General features: G+C 35.2%; 1 long non-coding RNA gene across 1 annotated transcript; it reads left to right on the forward strand.

Moving 5' to 3' along the window:
- Positions 1-8,066: 8,066 nt before the first annotated feature.
- On the forward strand, positions 8,067-8,661 carry LOC117342235. Its single transcript, XR_004535763.1, has 2 exons — positions 8,067-8,106; positions 8,384-8,661. It is a non-coding gene; the product is annotated as an uncharacterized LOC117342235 (long non-coding RNA).
- The last annotated feature ends 9,546 nt before the right edge of the window (positions 8,662-18,207 follow it).

Here is an 18,207-nt window from a genome sequence, read left to right on the forward strand (position 1 = left end):
AAGGAAAACTATTTAAATGTATATATAAAAAGAGGTGTTCGCAATTAGTGTAATTGTACAACTAGGAATATAAACAATTACAAAAGTTGTGGTCTGACGATCAAAGCATAAGTATAGCAAAATATTGATGGCGTGATATTTTGGAAACAAATTCTATATGTATATGGCGATCAAAGACAAATAATTGTATGTTGATCCAAACTGAAAATAAGGCGACAATCATGAACTTTTACGGCCGTACCAGATGTGAATCTGGGATTATATAATAACAGGTGTCACAAGATTATCACATCTACGACCCTTAGACTGCCGTATGAACGTTTTCCGGAATACACCGAGTAAGTAGTTTTATATATCATACATATACCCTGACGTTAAGGTAAAATACTGAACTCTTATAACATTTTCAATAATTCTGAAAAAAATAATTGATATGCTTCGCATTTAAATGTTTTCCCGAAATATATGTAATATGTAAGGTCCGTTATGATAATACAAATGTTAAATGTATACCGGTCAACGCTAGTGTTAAACGTATACCGGTCAACGCTAGTATTAAATGTATACCGGTCAACGATAGTGTTATATGTATACCGGTCAACGCTAGTGTTTAATGTATACCGGTCAACGGTAGTGTTTAATGTATACCGGTCAACGCTAGTGTTTAATGTATACCGGTCAACACTAGTATTAAATGTGTACCGGTCAACGCTAGTGTTTAATGTATACCGGTCAACGCTAGTATTAAATGTATACCGGTCAACGGTAGTGTTAAATGTATACCGGTCAACGCTAGCGTTAAATGTATACCGGTCAACGCTAGTGTTTAATGTATACCGGTCAACGCTAGTATTAAATGTATACCGGTCAACGGTAGTGTTAAATGTATACCCGTCAACCCCAGCGTTAAATGTATACCGGTCAACGCTAGTGTTTAATGTATACCGGTCAACGCTAGTATTAAATGTATACAGGTCAACGCTAGTGTTTAATGTATACCGGTCAACGCTACTATTAAATGTGTACCGGTCAACGCTAGTGTTTAATGTATACCGGTCAACGCTAGTATTAAATGTGAACCGGTCAACGCTAGTGTTTAATGTATACCGGTCAACGCTAGTGTTAAACGTATACCTGTCAACGCTAGTATTAAATGTGTACCGGTCAACGATAGTGTTATAGGTATACCGGTCAACGCTAGTGTTTAATGTATACCGGTCAACGCTAGTATTAAATGTGTACCGGTCAACGCTAGTGTTTAATGTATACCGGTCAACGCTAGTGTTAAACGTATACCTGGCAACGCTAGTATTAAATGTGTACCGGTCAACGCTAGTGTTAAATGTATACTGGTCAACGCTAGTATTAAATGTGTACCGGTCAACGCTAGTGTTTAATGTATACCGGTCAACGCTAGTGTTAAACGTATACCGGTCAACGCTAGTATTAAATGTATACCGGTCAACGATAGTGTTTTATGTATACCAGTCAACGCTGGTGTTTAATGTTTACCGGTCAACGCTAGTGTTAAATGTATACCGGTCAACGCCAGTGTAAATTGTTTACCGGTCAACGCCAATGTTAAATACATATCCCGTTTTTGCCACTCACTGCACTTAAGCTGGTTCCGGAATTTCAATTTCCGGATTTCTTGAAATTTTGATTATCAACTCGTGCAACCCGATCGGCCAATTAGCCGGTGTTTCACGTGAACCAAGTCCCTGTGTAGAATGCGTTTCTGTGGTTTGTATCTGTTTTCCCGAGTAAATACATGCAAGACATGAAACGGGTACTTTATATATGATACGAGGACAAAGAGTAGTGTGTTCAGATTTAGAAAATCACAAATACACACTGTAACTGAGAAAATAGAATGACGTAAGATTCTGGTGTAAAAAGGCGGGAATTCCCCAGGCGCGGGTTCCCAAGTGCAGTGTAAATGTCGGAGTTACTGTCTTTCGATTATCGTACCCGTGTGACCTTAGCGGAAACTGTTGCATCCAGGACACGACAGGAAAAAGAACATAATGTACCACATATGTAGAAACATGATTAATTATGTATTTTGGATATAGATGTTTGTGATAAATATATAAAAAAAAAAAAAAAATTGTAGAGAATTGTGTCTCTTGTTTTTTCTCTGATATTGCAAAATTGTAAGAAATACTGGCAGTGACAGTAAAATTACAAGCAGCTCACCGAGCGCTACAAGTTCAATCAGACAAACAGAACAGACTTAGTAACGTCACTCCTGACGTACGTCCGTACATGTAATAGACTCTCCGGAATGTGTGACCTCGCGGTACACAGTACCTATGTTTAAAACCCTATTGTGACCGTTCTGTGATAGATATAGAAAAACAAAAGATACGCTTTTCTTCAGAACTATCTCTTCTTGTTATGTTTGGAGCTTCAGATTTTTGGATTGAAACGCTGACATACATGTAGATCACACCGAGTCTTATAAGTGTGCTTTTCAGTTAGCTCCAGAAAGTGGTCTGAATTAGCCGCATGTACATTACGTTCCGTCCTTCAATACACTACATTCCACACATTCTTGTGACGTAACACTCGTGACGTAACATCCGCCACCTCTCGATAAAATACGACCCTTTTTCAAAACCCTATTGTGGCCGTTCTATGAAAGATATAGAAAAACTAAAGATACGCTTTTCTTCAGAACTATCTCTTCTTGTTATGTTTGGAGCTTCAGATTTTTGGATTGAAACGCTGATTTTTAAGGACCGGTTAAACAGAAGCTACCGGTCAAAGTGACGATTTTGGCATGTTTGACCCAAAATATCTCATAAATACGAATTTCCACAGGGATACCAAATACATCCAGACCTAGATCAAGCCAAGTTTTACAATGGTTCAAAAGACCATCAACATTGTATGTGCCATTTTTTCCGCTCCCAAATCGCTACAATAGCCGGCAAAATAGGCGAATTAGCTCATACTATCATTACGTTCCGTAAGGAACGATAACGAGTTATCGTCCCTTACTACACTTCATTCTTTACTAGAGGGTGACACCTGAAGGATGTCACAGATGGAATGAAGTGTAGTAAGGGGCGATAACTTTGTGTGAGCATGTTTTGTCAAAATCGCTCAATATCTAATTTTCGACCAATACAAAGAATGTGTTGTTCGTAAAGGCAACAAAACTCATGAAATTGAATTTGCAGTCCCCTAATACCCTCATATATCAAATCGAATTAAAACTGAACATTATCTACATTTCGACTAATCACAGGCCGGGAATTGGCGGCCATTTTGTTTAAATGTGAAAGTGAGGCTACGAGAGCGACCGGTGTTCAATGATGTACCTATATATACCAAATTTCATCAAAATCAGACGATATCGGAATCTGCATATTCTGAAAAATCAAAAACAATTTATTCATATCAAAATATTTCATCAAATTGTACATGAATATTCTTTGATAGCAAATAAATATCAAATCTAATTATTTTCCCGAGAATGTCATCGCAATTTTCATCACATGGTCTACAGTAATCGCAACATGATTTTCAATGCTACCTATTTTAACTGTGTGCATGTTCTACCGGGCGCCGAAAAATATGAAATGTCGATTGTTTTGCCTTCGACTGACAAACTGGCAAAAGAAACTGTTGAAGAGATAACCGTTTCTGAATGTCTGATTCAGCTGTAGAATGCCCGTGTTCTTTGAAATTTGACAACGGTTCATCATGAACTCGCGCCAGTAATTTTTTTAGATCTGTGTCCGGGGTTTCCGATATTGTTAACGTTGCGTCATCACGTGGTACGAGACCACAAAGCACTAGCCATAGTTCATTGATTTTATGTGTGTACACGCGCTCACAGTGTGTAAGCTTATTATCTGTCAGTCGGCAGTCAGTCACGTAACAATAAACACATGTCCTTCTGGGCTCAATTTGGCGATAATAACGAGGTCACGATGACGTTTTTTTACCATTTGTTCTCGAAATATGACGGCTGATGGCGGTATGCAAATTTGGCGGTAAAACGGGTGTATTAGCGTAGGAGGAAATCCGTTCTGAATAGGTACATGGCGTTAAGCGAGTTTGGCGGTATAACCGGTGGCGATATAACGGGTCGCGATATAACGGGGTTTAACTGTATATAAAACGGCATTTTACGTACAAAATAGTGAAGAAAACTTTCATATTTGATCACTTTTCGATAAATGAATAATTCCATTATATATATGTATATGTTATCTAATTAACTTGTGCATCGCAGAGTAGGCATATTGCCTTGTTTTGTTCAGGGGCTTGTTTGTAGTGTAGCACCACTTTCGATTTTGTTTTTTCCAGACACACCCCTGGTAAACGTTGGCCTTTCCTCTGTCACCGGCCGCCTATAACTGCTTTCACTTTCATAAGCTGGGTTCTCTATTAAAGTATCCAATAGGATGAACAACACAAAATATAGAAACAATCAATCGAAATGTAAAGTATTCCAAAAGATAGATTCAAAAACGGAGACACCTGAAAATGTTAAAAGGAAAAAGACCATGTGTTCGGAAAGGGTAAACGCCCTTTTCTTCGTTGAACCAGCCGCTATCCGAATCTAGATCAAATCAGTAAGTGACATGTTTTCATATTCAGAACTTGAGTAACGACAAACAGTAGACAATCCAATCAAAGGCGTCATCGAACATACTGCAAAAGTAAACATATCCCATTGATAGCGAATTCGATAATACAACCATTTCAATTTGTCATCAACTTGCGTCTTTCGAAACCCTGTGCTTCAATTTTTGTTTTCGTCAGCTGCCGATATCGTTTAATTGAAACTAAGTTTGGACATATAACGGTTATATGTGGGAAAACCCAGAAGTTTGTTTACTTGGAACTGGAAAATTAATAAAAATTGATATAATTAGTTGTAAGCTGCTCCCGTCGGTAACAGTAAAAGTCGGCATTGTGATGATATGGATATGATTGATGTGTCTTAAAATGGGTATTAAAGCTTAAAAATACCCTTTATATATTAAAAACGGGTATCGAATTCAAAGGAACGACAAACTATTATGTATTGTATCCCCATTTAAGACAGCTAAAGAAGAAATAAAAATTATATACTAGTTTTTAGTAGTTAATTGGTATCTAAATTCACTTGACATCAATCACGGCAATGGTAATATTCGGAACAAGTCCTCAGATATCAGCGGGTACTTGTTACCGCCATTTGCTAGGGAACCAGGAACCCTTATTTATAAGAAAGTAAAAATAAACAATAGGGAATTTGACATATTTACGCTACCGTACAGCTTTGTTGTCAGCTGTCAATAAAATGAAGTATTGGGTCTGTTGTATATCTATCGTTCTTTGGTTACATTATTGAATATCAATTGAATACATAAGATACGTACCTGGACATTACTACGACTGGCCAAATATTCATTTAGCCTTCATTTCAGACAGCTGTTGATACATTGAACAATGAACTATTTTGGACTTAATTGAACCGATTAAAGTAGGTAACACATCTCCTGTCCTTTTAGATTTTTGATAATGCTATACTAAAAATACAAACCACATTTAGGAAAATCACCATTGATTCCATAAAAATGAATCAACACGTAGAGCATATGATAATTTGGACTTATCATAGAATCTCATTAAAACAGATACTGCCCATCAAATATTATTCCAGAAATGTCATTGTAATATCAATGGTCTACATAATGACATGTTTTCAACTACCAATTCCACTATGTGATGTTTCCAACGGGCGCCGAAAAATATGAAATGTCGATTGCTTTGCCTTCGACTGACAAACTGGCAAAAGAAACTGTTGAAGAGATAACCATTTCTGAATGTCTGATTCAGCTGTAGAATGCCTGTGTTCTTGAAATTTGACAACGGTTCATCATGAACTCGCGCCAGTAATGTTTTTAGATCTGTGTCCAGGGTTTCCGATATTGTTAACGTTGCGTCATCACGTGGTACGAGACTACAAAGCACTAGCCATAGTTCATTGATTTTATGTGTGTACACGCGCTCACGGTGTGTAAGCTTATTATCTGTCAGTCAGCAGTCAGTCACGTAACAATAAACACATGTCCTTCTGGGCTTAATTTGGCGATAATAACGAGGTCAAGATGACGTTTTTTTACCATTTGTTCTCGAAATATGACGGCGGGTGGTGGTATGCAAATTTGGCGGTAAAACGGGTGTATTAGCGTGGGAGGAAATCCGTTCTGAATAGGTGCATGGCGTTAAGCGAGGTTGGCGGTAAAACCGGTGGCGATATAACGGGTCGCGATATAACGGGGTTTTACTGTATATAAAACGGCGTTTTACGTACAAAATAGTGAAGAAAACTTTCATATTCGATGACTTTTCGATAAATGTTAACAATTCCATTTATTCAAGTATATGTTATCTAATTAACTTGTGCATCGCAGAGTAGGCATATTGCCTTGTTTTGTTCAGGGGCTTGTTTGAAGTGCAGCACCACTTTCGATTTTGTTTTTTCCAGACACACCCCTGGTAAACGTTGGCCTTTCCTCTGTCACCGGCCGCCTATAACTGCTTTCACTTTCATAAGCTGGGTTCTCTATTCAATTATCCAATAGGATAAACAACACAAAATATAGAAACAATCAATCGAAATGTAAAGTATTCCAAAAGATAGATTCAAAAACGGAGACACCTGAAAATGTTAAAAGGAAAAAGACCATGTGTTCGGAAAGGGTAAACGCCCTTTTCTTCGTTGAACCAACCGCTATCCAAATCTAGATCAAATCAGTAAGTGACATGTTTTCACAATCAGAACTTAGGTAACGACAAACAGCCAGTAGACAATCCAACCGAAGACGTCATCGAACATACTGCAAAAGTAAACATATCCCATTGATAGCGAATTCGATAATACAACTTTTTTCAATTTGTCATCAACTTGCGTCTTTCGAAACCTTGTGCTTCAATTTTTGTTTTCGTCAGCTGCCGATATCGTTTTATTGAAACCAAGTTTGGACATATAACGGTGATATGTGGGAAAACCCAGAAGTTTGTTTACTTGGAACTGGAAAATTAATAAAAATTGATATCATTAGTTGTAAGCTGCTCCTGTCGTTAACACAGTAAAAGTGGCAACGTGATGATATGGATATAATTGATGTGTCTTAAAATGGGTATTAAAGCTTAAAAATACCCTTTATATATTAAAAACGGGTATCGAATTCAAAGGAACGACAAACTATTATGTATTGTATCCCCATTTAAGACAGCTAAAGAAGAAATAAAAATTATATACTAGTTTTTAGTAGTTAATTGGTATCTAAATTCACTTGACATCAATCACGGCAATGGTAATATTCGGAACAAGTCCTCAGATATCAGCGGGTACTTGTTACCGCCATTTGCTAGGGAACCAGGAACCCTTATTTATAAGAAAGTAAAAATAAACAATAGGGAATTTGACATATTTACGCTACCGTACAGCTTTGTTGTCAGCTGTCAATAAAATGAAGTATTGGGTCTGTTGTATATCTATCGTTCTTTGGTTACATTATTGAATATCAATTGAATACATAAGATACGTACCTGGACATTACTACGACTGGCCAAATATTCATTTAGCCTTCATTTCAGACAGCTGTTGATACATTGAACAATGAACTATTTTGGACTTAATTGAACCGATTAAAGTAGGTAACACATCTCCTGTCCTTTTAGATTTTTGATAATGCTATACTAAAAATACAAACCACATTTAGGAAAACATCACCATATTTCTGACATGACCATATATAAATGATTTCAAACAGCTGTAGAAGCAGTAACGATGACTAAATTTGGACTTAATCATAGATCTCATTAAAACAGGTAGCATGCCATCATATTGTTTTAGATGTACGAGGTGTAATATCAATAACACTAATCCATTTTTGGAAAGCATCACAATATTTATGTTGTGATCAAAGGCAAATTAGCGGTTGTTAAATAAAGTTAGATTTTATCAGACATGATTTATAGTTTAACTGCCGTACCAGATGTGGATCGGAGCTCATATAATGACAGTTGTCAGAAGCTCACCACATCCACCACGTTTAGACCCCTGAGCGAACGTTTTCCGGAATACATTGGGTAAGTAGATATTTTCCAATGCATGTATGACTTATCTATTATTTCTTCACGTTTCCAAACAATGCAGGTATAAGGTTTACATTTCTTTCAACTTGTTTCACTTATTGTTTCTTTTATTTAAAACGTTGGATTATTCTCCAAGATAAAACGGATAAGAGTTCATATTTGTGTTTATATCAGAAGTAAATAAATACCAAAAAAAAGGAAAGTTATAGCGGGGCAGTTTTAATGTTCAAAAATGTATACCAGACCAATGTTTTGTGTTGTATTCTTTCAGGAAAATGGCATTGTTTGCTTTTGTTTGGCCTATCCTCTTGTGTGTAGCGATATTGCCAGAGGGATATTCGACATATAGGATGGGCTTTTTTTGTCCACTAGGGAATGGAATATTGGGAGGTAAAAGAGACGTACACACCAAACCTCTCGCTGACAAAATTACCAGCATGAGCGGGATTGCTGAAGAATTGCATCCATATCCAAAAGAGAGTTAATGATTTTCAACATCACGTGTAACATATGAAAATAACAAAAAGAAATAAACAATTTCATATCTGATAATGATATTTTGTTTGATATGTTTAAATCTTTATAAATTCATCACATGATTACTGCGTTATTGAATGAACACACCGATAGCAAAAGTTTTCTTGTATGCAAAACGTCATTAAACTCTAAGGAATTTTCTTCACATACTTGCAGATAACCATATGAAGTAGCATTGGACACTGGCTAATGAATCGTAATTCGGGTCCATTTCATATGAATTAAAAAAAAACCTTATTCATGTAAACTGTAATGTTACTGATGGTAAATGGGAATCTAACCTTGCAATGTTGTCCTTCGGAATGGACGTTGATCCGGGGTCAGGTGTTCGGTAAGCTCGCCGTTCACGTTAAAGATCCTCTTCTGTATTCGTAGGCTAATTGCTAGCCGCCACAAAGTCTAGTTTTATATAGGTCTAGATTAGGTTTATGTACGTATTAAGGCAATTCAGTGACACTCCTAAATTACTTCCCACTTTTTTTAGACACACAGATAATAGTCTGCTCCTATCACATAAGATCCTTTGGTGATAATAAAATGCGGAATTGCTCCCCAGTTGTGCCCCGAACTACCCCATTCCCCCTCATTGTCCTAGGATCAGTTATAACCGGAACAAGGACGTTAAGCCCCTTCAATCAATCAATCAATCAATCAATCAATCAATCAATCAATTAAACCTCTTCCAATGTAAATAGATAAACATGAACTCTTCATCAAATACTGCTAATCAAGATCAGGAGAGAATCGACTGCCAAACATTTTCATAATACGAATATAAAAGTTTTGAAACAAGAAGAAAAGAGAATGAAAGAACCTCAGGGTGAAAAAAGAAATCATGTTTAATGTGTAAGCATCTTCCGCTGTTTTGTCGATACCGCCACGTTGGTTTCCAAGATGCTAACGGGCTTTATTATTTTTTACAACAGGGCCAAACTATGATCATAAGACTCAAATCTCATGCCCTTGTTCCAACATGATACAATAGCTTTAACAATATCAATTACATGATCCAGTTATTTCGAATATTTTATTGATAAAATAAACGCCAAAGTGTTATTTCTCTATCTCTCTCTCTATTTCTCTATATTTCAATTTATTCCTTCCTTGTAGCGAATACTTGACCCTGGTGTTATGAAATCAACAACTTTTTAGGAAGCAAATGGTGTTCTTTATATCGAAGAAGAGTCTTTGATTGTACGTTTCTACTTTTCGACGCCTACCTGCAATAGGGCAGATATGTTTCTATGAAAAACGTTGTATTATGTATGTCTACATAACATATCTGAAGATAATCATTGTGGTTTAAGAAAGCTTTGACAGAGATAATCACATGCCTGCCAGGGAAAATCAAACATGATGACGACATACGGGAAAATGTTCATAAACTCTAGATCACATGTGTATAACTAGTAATTGGCATTTCAAAAGATCAAATGAGCATCTCAAAAGCAACAGAGAACATCAATATTATAATGGAAACGTAATTTGAACTAAAAAAGAAGGACGAAGATCTGAAAACGATTGTACTGTCATTTCTTTTCAAACTTCCCCCAATAAAAGGATAGAAAAACTTATAAAAAGACAGTATGAAATCAAAAACAAAGTCAAATATATTTAGGAAATCGAGCTTAACGAATCCCCCCTCCCCCGATAACAGTAAATAATGACGATAATGATATAAACAACTTCTTAAAAACACGGTGCTAATCGTATTTTATGAACACATGTCAAAATTTGGAAAAAATACTCTAACCTTTCAAGTTCTAGTGCACAGTTTCGGTATTTGACCCCAAAACGGAAATTCACTCAAAATGTTATCCTGTCACTAATATTTGCCGTTTACATATAAATGGCTGGATAAAGAGGAAAAGGAGATGATTATATCAATGCATCTTGATAAGAATTCAAGAACTGAAATACAGTGCCCTAAATCGACCGGAAGCTATATACTAACGATAGAGGCAGAGCACGTTCGAATTTCTTAGGAATGCAATTGATGCAATCGATTTTATTTCATTTTGAATTTAAAAGAAGATGGCGGATGTCGTCGATGAAGCAGAAGACGCCTACTCTCGCTCCGAACACGACCAAGTGCTCCCTCGTTAAATTAATTTTGAGTTTGAATTATTGTTCGATTATTATGTTCGCTTTGTTTGTTGTTTTTGTTCTGAAACAAGAAAATGATTAAAAACAGTGAAATATAGCCTATATACGTTGAACGGCAAAATACGTTACACAAATGTAATTGAAAGACGTTTCTTTCTTTATTCCATACCATTATGAGGGGAACTTTTGTTTAATACACATAATATCATGTAGTCTTTGGAAATTGTGCAATTAAGTAACTGGAAAGGTTAGCAATTAAAGTTTTTGTAGTCTAATGAGCAAAGTAGTGATAAATCAGGTGATCAAACCAAACCAAATATAATGCGACTGTATTGAACTTTAACTGCCGTAACAGATATGAATCTTGGATTATATAATAGTATATGTCATAAGCCCATCACATCTACGACTTATAGACTCCTGTCTATATATCCTATAAGTTAATATTAAAGTAAAATGTAATATTACCTGTACGAATCAATTCATGGTTACGTGAAGTTAAAGGTAGACGGCTGCTGACTCGAAACAATTTCCCAAAATAACATGTATGTAATATGTAAATTTATTTATAATAATGGAAATAGAACAGCTTTTCCAGTTGTGATCCAACCGTCTCAAGCTCGTGATAACAAACACATTCTAGAGAAGAGCGACTCTTTTGTAAAACAGGACGAATTGTGCGAGGATATCACATATCATGGAAACCATTCCTGTGAACGTAACTTCATATATGTACTTCAGTTATACTGTTTTGTTTGATGTGTGTGATTTACCTGAATTTCTACCACAATACCCTGTGTTATTCAACTCTCTGACCATCAGTTAATCATTACAGCAGTTGATTAACAATCTGTTTATACCACACGTGGTATAAACTATGTACGCATTTTGATTGGCTAACACGGTGAACTTTGACCTAGGCTGCAATTGTTATTGACGTCATCAATAATCTAATGACGTCACATCACCGGGTCCCGGACGTCACCGGTACACTTTATTTGCATACGCGAAATTATACTTTGCCACGTTTCCCTTTGGTTCAAGCCGATATTATTCTGGTAGAAACAGGTCACACGACTCGAAATTGGTGGATGTTGGATATGGAATTTATTTCACACGAGTAAGTTATTTTTTTAAAGTTACAAAAGACAAGAGCTTTAGCGAGTGTTTCTTTTAAACTTTTAAAAAAAACTTACGAGTGTGAAATAAATTCCATATCCAACATCCACTCGTTGTGTAACCTCTATGTATACAAAATAACAACATTTAAACGAAACCTTAATTATAAATAAAACTCAATACAACAAGGACATAATACTAACTTCGTACATTAACTATATACATGAAGTTTTGCCTTTCTCTAGTGTGTAGCGATATTGTTAGAGTGTTATTTAGCAGAAGATTCAAGACTTGCTGAGATATTGATGTATTGCTAGGGATAAAACGTTAGGAATTCAACAGTAACAAAGAGAGACAAGGCTGTCAAGAAATGGTTGGACCTCTGGGGAAATGGTATATACCGCATTTAATAATGAAAAATGTCTGTCTGAAAAAGAAAGCATAATGACTTGTTACTGGACAATTGTATCCAAATAACCAAACTGATATGTGTTATTGTTTTTTTTTTTTTGTTTTTTCTTTTAAATATTTCAATCATAACGTACACCAAGAAATCGGGCGACAACATTCTGAAGAAATACAAGCGTGCCGCACGATTTGTCCTGTTATGATTCATTAAATAAATATTTTGATCATGTAAGATTGATCCTATTACCAAAAAATGCCTTAAGGTGTCTCCTGATTCCTTCGATTGAATTATTTGATATAGCTCTTGAAGAATATGATTGAAGTCAAATGCTATAATTTTGATTTCAAATAATATACACATTTACATGTAATTTTACAATGTAGATACTACGAACACATAAGGGGTTGTCATCAGAATCAGAGCTTGGGTAACGACAAACAACTAGAAGGCAACCCAGCCGACATCGACATACCAACATAGAATTAGTAATTCCAATTAGAAAGCCATACAACTTTTTTCAATTCCTCGTCATCAACTTGTATCTTTCGAAACCTGGTGTCATTAGTTTTGCTTTCGTAAGCTTCTGACATCTATCTATTGAAAATAGGTAAGGACATATTCCACGACCACGTATTGGGAAAGTAGAGAGTTTGCTTACTTTGAAATTGATAATTCATAATAAGAAAGTAGATACAGTCGGTTTTAACCTACTCTTGTTGGCAACACTGTAAAAGTGCGTTCTACGATAACACAGATATGATTGACTTTAAACGGGAATAAAAGCTTAAAAATACTATTCATACATTAAATACCGGTTTGGAATTCAGAGGAGTGACGGAATATTGTGTATTAAGGCTCCTTTTTAGACAGCTAAATATTATTCATGTTTTAGGTTTTTTTAGCTTATTAATCTTTTTAGAGTCCCTAAAACTTGACATCAATCACGGCCAAAATTTGGAACAAGTTTTTAGATATCAAATCAGCCGTGACATGTTACCGCCATGTGCTGGTGAAGCGGGGACCTTATTTATTTAGAGATCAACAATCAACAATAAGGAAACCGACATCTTCACGCCACCGTACATATTTGTTTTAAGCTGACGATGCTATGAAGGCATGGCGTATTGTGTATGTCAATAGTTCTTTGTTTACATTATATGGACATTCCTACAAGTGACCAAATGTTATTTATTTAGCCTTTATTCCATACAGATGGAGAAACATACAACAAAGACTAATTTTTGACATAGTTGATCCGTTAAAAGCATGGAACACGCCTTTGTTCTGTTAGATATTTGATTATGAAATGCTTATAGTACAAATTCATTTTTGGAAAACATCACCATATCTGTTTTTTGACATAGATAAGTTATTTGAAACAGCTGCAGACGCAGTAACTATTACTTAATTTAAAATCAATATATCTTTTAAAAGCAGGTAGCATGTCATAATGATTAACTATATATATATTATTGTGTAATATCGATAATACGATTCTATTTTTGGGAAACATTGCCATTTTTGTGTTGTGATCAAAAACAAATCATCGTATGCTAAAACCGAATTTTAGCAGACATGATCAGTAATTTACTGCTGTACCAGATGTGAATGTGAGCTTATATAATAGGATTTACGGGTTCATCACATCTACTACTGATAGACGTCAGTGCAGACATTTACGGAATATACTGGGTAAGTAGCTTTGATTCATTATCTTAATGACTTTACATAACCCATTTTTGGTAAAACGTTCTTCGTGTATTCAAACGATGTAGGAATTTAATACTTAAGTCTACATTTATGTTTTAATTACATTCATGAACATGATAATATCTCGAACACTGATTCTCGATCAAGTATACGTTGCTATTTGGCAGTTAGTTCCTTCTATTTGATGTGGCTTTTATTCATCCTATTCGCCAATGTTACACAGATTGAAAATAACAGATGCGTTTGTGTAAGAAAATAATAGATAGAAAAATATTGATAGTTGGACAGTATTCGTGTTCAAAACCCGATACCAGAACATTTTTATATTCTTCCAGGAAAATGGCATTAGTTCCTGTGTTTTTAACTTTCCTCCGGTGTGTAACATTACTGTCTGGGGGATGTTTGACAGAAGTTTCAGGACTTGCTGATCTAAAAAGAGAGGACGTTAGTCATAGAGGGATAGTGTATCTCAAACCTCCTGATGCTAAATCATTAGGAAGATGGCTGCTGAAGTATTTCCTCCAGCATCCGGGAAATGAAGACTTGTAACAAAAGGAATCAATGATATCATAACTGAAAATGTTTTATTGTATATATCGAAACATATCTAATTTGGTCATATGATTGCTGTGTTATTTTTATTGTTTAAACACACCCATTACAAAATGTTCGCATGCATGTGTGTAATATCGCATATACTGACATTATTAAAGGCTAATAAATTGATTCACATACTTCCAGACATTGGCAAAATTCAAAAGAAATTTTCAAGTTAGATAAAGAAGAGCCAAAATGAACTAAACCACATAACTCTAGGACTCGTCAGTGATACTAGTTGTCTCAAATGAACATAGGAGGCGACCAAAAGAGCCATCAAAATTTTAAAGACAGGCGAAGCAAATTTTAATATTTGAATTTTAACGAACCTTAATAAAATGGGTATGAATTAAAACTAGACAAACAACCAGGTTACGATCAAATGTGGATATAAACGTGTAGACGAAACCTTATTTGTATCTCAAAATTAATAAGATATAGGCAAATTATAAAACCTAATGAATATCTGGCAGCCTTAACAATCAACTGACCAGCGCTATCTACACACACCCACGAGCAAACTTCCTGTTTTGATACCATGTTTTATGTTACAATATTAAACCACATTAGTTACTATGACAACGGGAATATCATGTAGCCCGCATTTGCCCTAGCTTTTTATGGCGGGTGCCGTCCATGAAGTAGTAGGCCCTTACTCTCTCTCTCTCTCTCTCTCTACTCCTGATCGTATTACCCTTGTACTTTTGCTAATCTATATATTTGTTTATATTTTGTCGTTGTTCAATCGATTTTGAATCATGGTTTTGGTTTTGATGTCGGTATTCTTTGTTTTTTCTTCTCTGCGTCTCCTGCAGTAAAGAATTTTGTTTTTTGTTTGTTTTTTAACAGGAAAAAACGTTGAAAGGCAAACTATTCTATACAGGTATAATTGAAAGTCATTTTCTAGTCTATACCGTTATGTTTTAAATGTATATATAAAAAGAGGTGTTCGCAATTAGTGTAATTGTACAACTAGGAATATAAAAAAAAATATTTTGGAAACAAATTCTATATGTATATGGCGATCAAAGACAAATAATTGCATGTTGATCTAAACTGAAAATAAGGCGACGATCATGAACTTTTACGGCCGTACCAGATGTGAATCTGGGATTATATAATAACAGGTGTCACAAGATTATCACATCTACGACCCTTAGACTGCCGTATGAACGTTTTCCGGAATACACCGAGTAAGTAGTTTTATAAATCATACATATACCCTGACGTTAAGGTAAAATACTGAACTCTTATAACATTTTCAATAATTCTGAAAAAAATAATTGATATGCTTCGCATTTAAATGTTTTCCCGAAATATATGTAATATGTAATATGATAATACGAACCATTTTTCGAGATACGATCACACCGTCTCGATCTAGATCAGGATAACAAAACACATTCTAAAGAAGATTTTATATTGTAAACAGGATCATTTGTGTGAGGATATCAATTTATTATGAAAATGATTCCTATGAACTTAACATCATATATATGTACTTCAGTAACACAGTTCTGTTCCACGTGAGTGGTTTACCTTTATGTATCAAAAATAATGACATTCAAACAAAACCGTTACTAAGTAAACATCAATAAAACAAGGGTGTAATAGAAAAATCGTACTTTAACTATGTTATGAGTAAGAAAATAATAAGAAATATATATCTATAGTTTTGTGACCTCATTAACCTATTTTCATTTCAAACGAAATATTTATCTATCCTACATATTAGGAAAGTATGGAATGGAATTAATTAATATGTAATTGTAAGCTATATATAATCATAAGGTGATATCTATGCTTATGTTGATATTTTATTTAGAACAAATGCCATTGGCTGGTGTAGTTTTGCCATTCCTTTTGTGTTTAGCAATATTGTCAGAGGGATGTTTGACAGAGGCTTCAGGAATTCCTGATCATCTGCAATACAGTGGGGATGGATTTGGAGGGAAAGAACAAATCAAACCTACCAATGACAAAATCACAAGGAGGGACAGGGCTGCTGAGGAATTGGTTGCTCCTCCTATCCCAGGGGGATGATGACGTGTAGCATCAAGTGTAGCATATCAAAATAACAAGGAATATATGGTTTCCTAACTGATCATGATGTTTTTGTTTGATGTTTTGTGTTAATTCTAAATACTATAAGACTCTTTCATATGCGTATATGTAGGATAGGGATATTCTAGCCGAGGGGTCACAAAATGAGAATGAGGTGAAACCGGAGCCTTGCCGAGGGTTTTACCACATTTTGTGATCCCGAGGGTGGAATAATATCCCTATCCTACATACACACATAATGAAAGAGTCTTTTTCTCTCATATCACTACCAAATGTCTGGCAAAAGTGTCCCTCAGCCATCCAGTTTCTTCATTTCTTTTTTTAAATTTCCTTATTTGACGTTTTTACTAAAAATACTGAACTGGTATTCTGAAAGATCATACCCAATTTTGGCAAACTAAGTTCGCACACAAATTTCATTCCATTGATGGTTAAGTGATGAACGACCAAATAATTCGTCAATTGCCGTAACTTGATCGATCAAACTGTCGACACCCGATAAAGTTCTGTCAACAATACTTTGAAAAAATCAACGATGAAATGAAATTGATAATTTTACGGAACACACTGTACTTTTTATTGCCCGGTCACATTTTTATAAGATATAACTTAACTGTATGACGTCACGACTGCCCATTTATAGTTCAATGCTATTTAAGCGATGTCGATCTCGATCGCTATGACGCGGCGATGTTTCTTAGGCGGTATTATCAAATTCACGGTTTTAGCAACTTCATGTATGAACCAGCGAACAGTGACTTGATACGAGTATTCGATCTTTTCTGTGACATAGGATTATATGTGTTTAACCGGCTTTCTTGATGGAATGACAAAGGTAAGTCCGTCTATAACAATGACCATATTGGAAGGCTAGGATGACAGTTAGTTTTCCTGGTTACTCTACCAGAACATAGTCTCTGTTAAAATTAAAATAAATATTTTCTTATATTAACATCGAGGGGCGTCATATTTACCGAATGTTCGTTAATCTAAGAGCCAGAAAATGTCTGAATAATTCCAAATACACAGGCTACTGAGTAAGCCTAGTGTAAACCAATGTTCAGGCCACTGTGCTGTCGCAGACGGAACCATTTCATCGCTTGTGGTGTTTTACATTTCCTTTTTTTTTAAATTTTATTTGTGACTTTAATCAAATTTCCTATCATTGCCCGGTGACTGTGTGTGTTTGCATGTTTAAGTAGTTTAAATGTTTGCACTTGTGCGTTTAAAACCAACTTATACTAAATAGGCCTAGGTATTGGAAAGGTCAAAACTATATGATACGTATTGTGATACGCTAGAAAAATACATGATACGTATTGTTAATACAGGAGTGTCTGCTACTTTTTGTTGAAAGTGTGTAATGTCTTTCAACATCAACGTTGCTTATTCCTTTCTATTTTGTGTGTTTTAGTTTTTTGATCTTAAAATAGTGAAATATTAAAATTCAGATTGAGCAATTAAAAAACATTTTTTTCAACAAATTTAAAATTAGATATCAATTCCATCTATTTTAATAGATTCTATATTATTTAATTTACCACTAAGATGTA

Source organism: Pecten maximus, chromosome 14 (assembly GCF_902652985.1).
Source record: "Pecten maximus chromosome 14, xPecMax1.1, whole genome shotgun sequence".
Lineage (NCBI taxonomy): Eukaryota > Metazoa > Mollusca > Bivalvia > Pectinida > Pectinidae > Pecten > Pecten maximus.